At 45.6% G+C, this 7,500-nt stretch overlaps 1 protein-coding gene across 1 annotated transcript in view; it reads right to left on the bottom strand.

Annotated features, from left to right (window-relative positions):
- Cerk (Ceramide kinase) overlaps positions 1-7,500 on the bottom strand; it is a 220,358-nt gene that overhangs the window by 189,807 nt on the left and 23,051 nt on the right. The window lies entirely within an intron of this gene.

Below are 7,500 nucleotides of genomic sequence, written 5' to 3'. Positions count from 1 at the left end.
CTGTGGACCGACTGCAGCAAGCAGGGCGAGTTCTTGCAGCAAGTTACTCAAGTCAACAACACGGAGCTGCTACAGACGAAAGGACAGCCAAGCGAGGCAGGTACAGCTGATCAAAACATTCATGGAAGCCTTCGTGGATGGACATTTGGACTCATACCATGGACGGGATATATAGGGAGACAAAAAAGATATGCATAGTGCTGCAAGAGCTCTCGTGACATGTCCTGGGGAAAATGGGTCAAGTGGGTAATACATTTTCTGTCCACAACCCCAGCCGCCGCCCCCCCGCCCTTCATCTATAAGGAAAATTTTCTTTCATTCCCAGCGATGCAAGTTGAAATGTCGGGCACAGATGAGGACCCTAAAGAGAGAGAGAGAGAGAGAGAGAGAGAGAGAGAGAGAGAGAGAGAGAGAGAGAGAGACAGTGGTACAGCTGGGGGGCAGACAGATGGATGCTGGAATATGATGATGATGATCCATATTCAGAAGTGAGTTGAAGGTGACAGCTGGAGAAAATGAGTGAAAATGACTCATGAAAACATGACTTAGAGAGTTAATGTATTAGAAGGGATACGAGCCAGATGGTCTTCAAACGGAAGAAAAAGGTTACAGGAAAAGATCGAGAAAGCTGAGAAAAAATTAAAAAATAGAAGATAAACCATTTGAGTCTAGTGGCCAAACCTTCCCCTTTCCAGTGGCAGTAGAAAATGGGTTAGTCTTCCTGGAATACTTCACACCCCATTACTGGAAATGGGTAGTCTTCCTGGAATTCTTCACATCCCATTACTGGAAATGGGTAGTCTTCCTGGAATTCTTCACATCCCATTACTGGAAATGGGTAGTCTTCCTGGAATTCTTCACACCCCATTACTGGAAATGGGTAGTCTTCCTGGAATTCTTCACATCCCATTACTGGAAATGGGTAGTCTTCCTGGAATTCTTCATGCCCCATGACTGGAAATAGGTTAGTCTTCCTGGAATTCTTCACACCCCATTACTGGAAATGGGTTAGTCTTCCTGGAATTCTTCACACCCCATTACTGGAAATGGGCAGTCTTCCTGGAATTCTTCACACCCCATTACTGGAAATGGGTTAGTCTTCCTGGAATTCTTCACACCCCATTACTGGAAATGGGTTAGTCTTCCTGGAATTCTTCACACCCCATTACTGGAAATGGGTTAGTCTTCCTGGAATTCTTCACACCCCATTACTGGAAATGGGTTAGTCTTCCTGGAATTCTTCACACCCCATTACTGGAAATGGGTTAGTCTTCCTGGAATACTTCACACCCCATTACTGGAAATGGGTTGGTCTTCCTGGAATTCTTCACACCCCATTACTGGAAATGGGTTAGTCTTCCTTGAATTCTTCACACCCCATTACTGGAAATGGGTAGTCTTCCTGGAATTCTTCACACCCCATTACTGGAAATGGGTTAGTCTTCCTGGAATTCTTCACACCCCATTACTGGAAATGGGTTAGTCTTCCTGGAATACTTCACACCCCATTACTGGAAATGGTAGTCTTCCTGGAATTCTTCACACCCCATTACTGGAAATGGGTAGTCTTCCTGGAATTCTTCACACCCCATTACTGGAAATGGGTAGTCTTCCTGGAATTCTTCACACCCCATTACTGGAAATGGGTTAGTCTTCCTGGAATTCTTCACACCCCATTACTGGAAATGGGTTAGTCTTCCTGGAATTCTTCACATCCCATTACTGGAAATGGGCAGTCTTCCTGGAATTCTTCACACCCCATTACTGGAAATGGGTTAGTCTTCCTGGAATACTTCACACCCCATTACTGGAAATGGGTAGTCTTCCTGGAATTCTTCACACCCCATTACTGGAAATGGGTAGTCTTCCTGGAATACTTCACATCCCATTACTGGAAATGGGTAGTCTTCCTGGAATTCTTCACACCTCATTACTGGAAATGGGTAGTCTTCCTAGAATACTTCACACCCCATTACTGGAAATGGGTAGTCTTCCTGGAATTCTTCACACCCCATTACAGGAAATGGGTAGTCTTCCTGGAATACTTCACATCCCATTACTGGAAATGGGTAGTCTTCCTGGAATTCTTCAAACCCCATTACTGGAAATGGGTATTCCTGGAATTCTTCACACCCCATTACTGGAAATGGGTAGTCTTCCTGGAATTCTTCACACCCCATTACTGGAAATGGGTAGCCTTCCTGGAATTCTTCACCCCATTACTGGAAATGGGTAGTCTTCCTGGAATTCTTCACACCCAATTACTGGAAATGGGTAGTCTTCCTGGAATTCTTCACACCCCATTACTGGAAATGGGTAGTCTTCCTGGAATTCTTCACACACCATTACTGGAAATGGGTAGTCTTCCTGGAATTCTTCACACCCCATTACTGGAAATGGGTAGTCTTCCTAGAATACTTCACACCCCATTACTGGAAATGGGTAGTCTTCCTGGAATTCTTCACACCCCATTACAGGAAATGGGTAGTCTTCCTGGAATACTTCACATCCCATTACTGGAAATGGGTAGTCTTCCTGGAATTCTTCACACCCCATTACTGGAAATGGGTAGTCTTCCAGGAATTCTTCACACCCCATTACTGGAAATGGGTTAGTCTTCCTGGAATTCTTCACACCCCATTACTGGAAATGGGTAGTCTTCCTGGAATTCTTCACACCCCATTACTGGAAATGGGTTAGTCTTCCTGGAATTCTTCACACCCCATTACTGGAAATGGGTATTCATGGAATTCTTCACACCCCATTACTGGAAATGGGTAGTCTTCCTGGAATTCTTCACACCCCATTACTGGAAATGGGTAGTCTTCCTGGAATTCTTCACACCCCATTACTGGAAATGGGTATTCCTGGAATTCTTCACACCCCATTACTGGAAATGGGTAGTCTTCCTGGAATTCTTCACACACCATTACTGGAAATGGGTAGTCTTCCTGGAATTCTTCACACCCCATTACTGGAAATGGGTAGTCTTCCTGGAATTCTTCACACCCCATTACTGGAAATGGGTAGTCTTCCTGGAATTCTTCACACCCCATTACTGGAAATGGGTTAGTCTTCCTGGAATTCTTCACACCACATTACTGGAAATGGGTTAGTCTTCCTGGAATACTTCACACCCCATTACTGGAAATGGGTAGTCTTCCTGGAATTCTTCACACCCCATTACTGGAAATGGGTATTCCTGGAATTCTTCACACCCCATTACTGGAAATGGGTAGTCTTCCTGGAATTCTTCACACCCCATTACTGGAAATGGGTAGTCTTCCTGGAATTCTTCACACCCCATTACTGGAAATGGGTAGTCTTCCTGGAATTCTTCACACCCCATTACTGGAAATGGGTTGGTCTTCCTGGAATTCTTCACACCCCATTACTGGAAATGGGTAGTCTTCCTGGAATTCTTCACACCCCATTACTGGAAATGGGTAGTCTTCCTGGAATTCTTCACATCCCATTACTGGAAATGGGAAGTCTTCCTGGAATACTTCACACCCCATTACTGGAAATGGGTTAGTCTTCCTGGAATTCTTCACACCCCATTACTGGAAATGGGTTAGTCTTCCTGGAATTCTTCACACCCCATTACTGGAAATGGGTAGTCTTCCTGGAATACTTCACACCCCATTACTGGAAATGGGTTAGTCTTCCTGGAATTCTTCACACCCCATTACTGGAAATGGGTTAGTCTTCCTGGAATTCTTCACTACCCCATGACTGGAAATGGGTTAGTCTTCCTGGAATTCTTCACACCCCATTACTGGAAATGGGTTAGTCTTCCTGGAATTCTTCACACCCCATTACTGGAAATGGGTTAGACTTCCTGGAATTCTTCACACCCCATTACTGGAAATGGGTTAGTCTTCCTGGAATACTTCACACCCCATTACTGGAAATGGGTTAGTCTTCCTGGAATACTTCACACCCCATTACTGGAAATGGGTTAGTCTTCCTGGAATTCTTCACACCCCATTACTGGAAATGGGTAGTCTTCCTGGAATACTTCACACCCCATTACTGGAAATGGGTTAGTCTTCCTGGAATACTTCACACCCCATTACTGGAAATGGGTTAGTCTTCCTGGAATTCTTCACACCCCATTACTGGAAATGGGTAGTCTTCCTGGAATACTTCACACCCCATTACTGGAAATGGGTTAGTCTTCCTGGAATTCTTCACACCCCATTACTGGAAATGGGTAGTCTTCCTGGAATTCTTCACACCCCATTACTGGAAATGGGTAGTCTTCCTGGAATTCTTCACACCCCATTACTGGAAATGGGTTAGTCTTCCTGGAATTCTTCACACCCCATTACTGGAAATGGGTTAGTCTTCCTGGAATTCTTCACACCCCATTACTGGAAATGGGTAGTCTTCCTGGAATTCTTCACACCCCATTACTGGAAATGGGTAGTCTTCCTGGAATTCTTCACACCCCATTACTGGAAATGGGTTAGTCTTCCTGGAATTCTTCACACCCCATTACTGGAAATGGGTTAGTCTTCCTGGAATTCTTCACACCCCATTACTGGAAATGGGTTAGTCTTCCTGGAATTCTTCACACCCCATTACTGGAAATGGGTTAGTCTTCCTGGAATTCTTCACACCCCATTACTGGAAATGGGTAGTCTTCCTGGAATTCTTCACACCCCATTACTGGAAATGGGTTAGTCTTCCTGGAATTCTTCACACCCCATTACTGGAAATGGGTTAGTCTTCCTGGAATTCTTCACACCCCATTACTGGAAATGGGTAGTCTTCCTGGAATTCTTCACACCCCATTACTGGAAATGGGTTAGTCTTCCTGGAATTCTTCACACCCCATTACTGGAAATGGGTAGTCTTCCTGGAATACTTCACACCCCATTACTGGAAATGGGTTAGTCTTCCTGGAATACTTCACACCCCATTACTGGAAATGGGTTAGTCTTCCTGGAATTCTTCACACCCCATTACTGGAAATGGGTAGTCTTCCTGGAATACTTCACACCCCATTACTGGAAATGGGTTAGTCTTCCTGGAATTCTTCACACCCCATTACTGGAAATGGGTAGTCTTCCTGGAATTCTTCACACCCCATTACTGGAAATGGGTAGTCTTCCTGGAATTCTTCACACCCCATTACTGGAAATGGGTTAGTCTTCCTGGAATTCTTCACACCCCATTACTGGAAATGGGTTAGTCTTCCTGGAATTCTTCACACCCCATTACTGGAAATGGGTAGTCTTCCTGGAATTCTTCACACCCCATTACTGGAAATGGGTAGTCTTCCTGGAATTCTTCACACCCCATTACTGGAAATGGGTTAGTCTTCCTGGAATTCTTCACACCCCATTACTGGAAATGGGTTAGTCTTCCTGGAATTCTTCACACCCCATTACTGGAAATGGGTTAGTCTTCCTGGAATTCTTCACACCCCATTACTGGAAATGGGTTAGTCTTCCTGGAATTCTTCACACCCCATTACTGGAAATGGGTAGTCTTCCTGGAATTCTTCACACCCCATTACTGGAAATGGGTTAGTCTTCCTGGAATTCTTCACACCCCATTACTGGAAATGGGTTAGTCTTCCTGGAATTCTTCACACCCCATTACTGGAAATGGGTAGTCTTCCTGGAATTCTTCACACCCCATTACTGGAAATGGGTAGTCTTCCTGGAATTCTTCACACCCCATTACTGGAAATGGGTTAGTCTTCCTGGAATTCTTCACACCCCATTACTGGAAATGGGTTAGTCTTCCTGGAATTCTTCACACCCCATTACTGGAAATGGGTTAGTCTTCCTGGAATACTTCACACCCCACACACAGTCCAGACACAGCTGGTAATGTAGTCGTGATGAGAACAAGAGAGTTAGGCCAGCTGGTGCCACCTCTCCCTCGGGGAGGCAGTACTAACTATCCCGAGCCACAGCTGGTGCCACCTCTCCCTCGGGGAGGCAGTACTAACTATCCCGAGCCACAGCTGGTGCCACCTCTCCCTCGGGGAGGCAGTACTAACTATCCCGAGCCACAGCTGGTGCCACCTCGACTGAAGAGACGTGGTAACAAAACACCGTGGACGCAGGTGATAAGGAAGGAACCTTTCAACACCAAACGTTAAGTGGGGAGGATGAGGTTTCAACACCAAACGTTAAGTGGGGAGGATGAGGTTTCAACATCAAACGTTAAGTGGGGAGGATGAGGTTTCAACACCAAACGTTAAGTGGGGAGGATGAGGTTTCAACACCAAACGTTAAGTGGGGAGGGATGAGGTTTCAACACCAAACGTTAAGTGGGGAGGGATGAGGTTTCAACACCAAACGTTAAGTGGGGAGGGATGAGGTTTCAACACCAAACGTTAAGTGGGGAGGGATGAGGTTTCAACACCAAACGTTAAGTGGGGAGGGATGAGGTTTCAACACTAAACGTTAAGTGGGGAGGGATGAGGTTTCAACACCAAACGTTAAGTGGGGAGGATGAGGTTTCAACACCAAACGTTAAGTGGGGAGGATGAGGTTTCAACACCAAACGTTAAGTGGGGAGGATGAGGTTTCAACACTAAACGTTAAGTGGGGAGGGATGAGGTTTCAACACTAAACGTTAAGTGGGGAGGGATGAGGTTTCAACACCAAACGTTAAGTGGGGAGGATGAGGTTTCAACACCAAACGTTAAGTGGGGAGGGATGAGGTTTCAACACCAAACGTTAAGTGGGGAGGGATGAGGTTTCAACACCAAACGTTAAGTGGGGAGGGATGAGGTTTCAACACTAAACGTTAAGTGGGGAGGGATGAGGTTTCAACACCAAACGTTAAGTGGGGAGGATGAGGTTTCAACACCAAACGTTAAGTGGGGAGGATGAGGTTTCAACACCAAACGTTAAGTGGGGAGGGATGAGGTTTCAACACCAAACGTTAAGTGGGGAGGGATGAGGTTTCAACACCAAACGTTAAGTGGGGAGGGATGAGGTTTCAACACCAACGTTAAGTGGGGAGGATGAGGTTTCAACACCAAACGTTAAGTGGGGAGGATGAGGTTTCAACACCAAACGTTAAGTGGGGAGGATGAGGTTTCAACACCAAACGTTAAGTGGGGAGGGATGAGGTTTCAACACCAAACGTTAAGTGGGGAGGATGAGGTTTCAACACCAAACGTTAAGTGGGGAGGATGAGGTTTCAACACCAAACGTTAAGTGGGGAGGGATGAGGTTTCAACACCAAACGTTAAGTGGGGAGGATGAGGTTTCAACACCAAACGTTAAGTGGGGAGGATGAGGTTTCAACACCAAACGTTAAGTGGGGAGGATGAGGTTTCAACACCAAACGTTAAGTGGGGAGGATGAGGTTTCAACACCAAACGTTAAGTGGGGAGGGATGAGGTTTCAACACCAAACGTTAAGTGGGGAGGATGAGGTTTCAACACCAAACGTTAAGTGGGGAGGATGAGGTTTCAACACCAAACGTTAAGTGGGGAGGATGAGGTTTCAACACCAAACGTTAAGT

The sequence above is a fragment of the Panulirus ornatus genome, chromosome 17 (genome assembly GCF_036320965.1).
Source record: "Panulirus ornatus isolate Po-2019 chromosome 17, ASM3632096v1, whole genome shotgun sequence".
NCBI classification, from domain to species: domain Eukaryota; kingdom Metazoa; phylum Arthropoda; class Malacostraca; order Decapoda; family Palinuridae; genus Panulirus; species Panulirus ornatus.
This window is presented reverse-complemented; position numbering and strand designations above follow the sequence as displayed.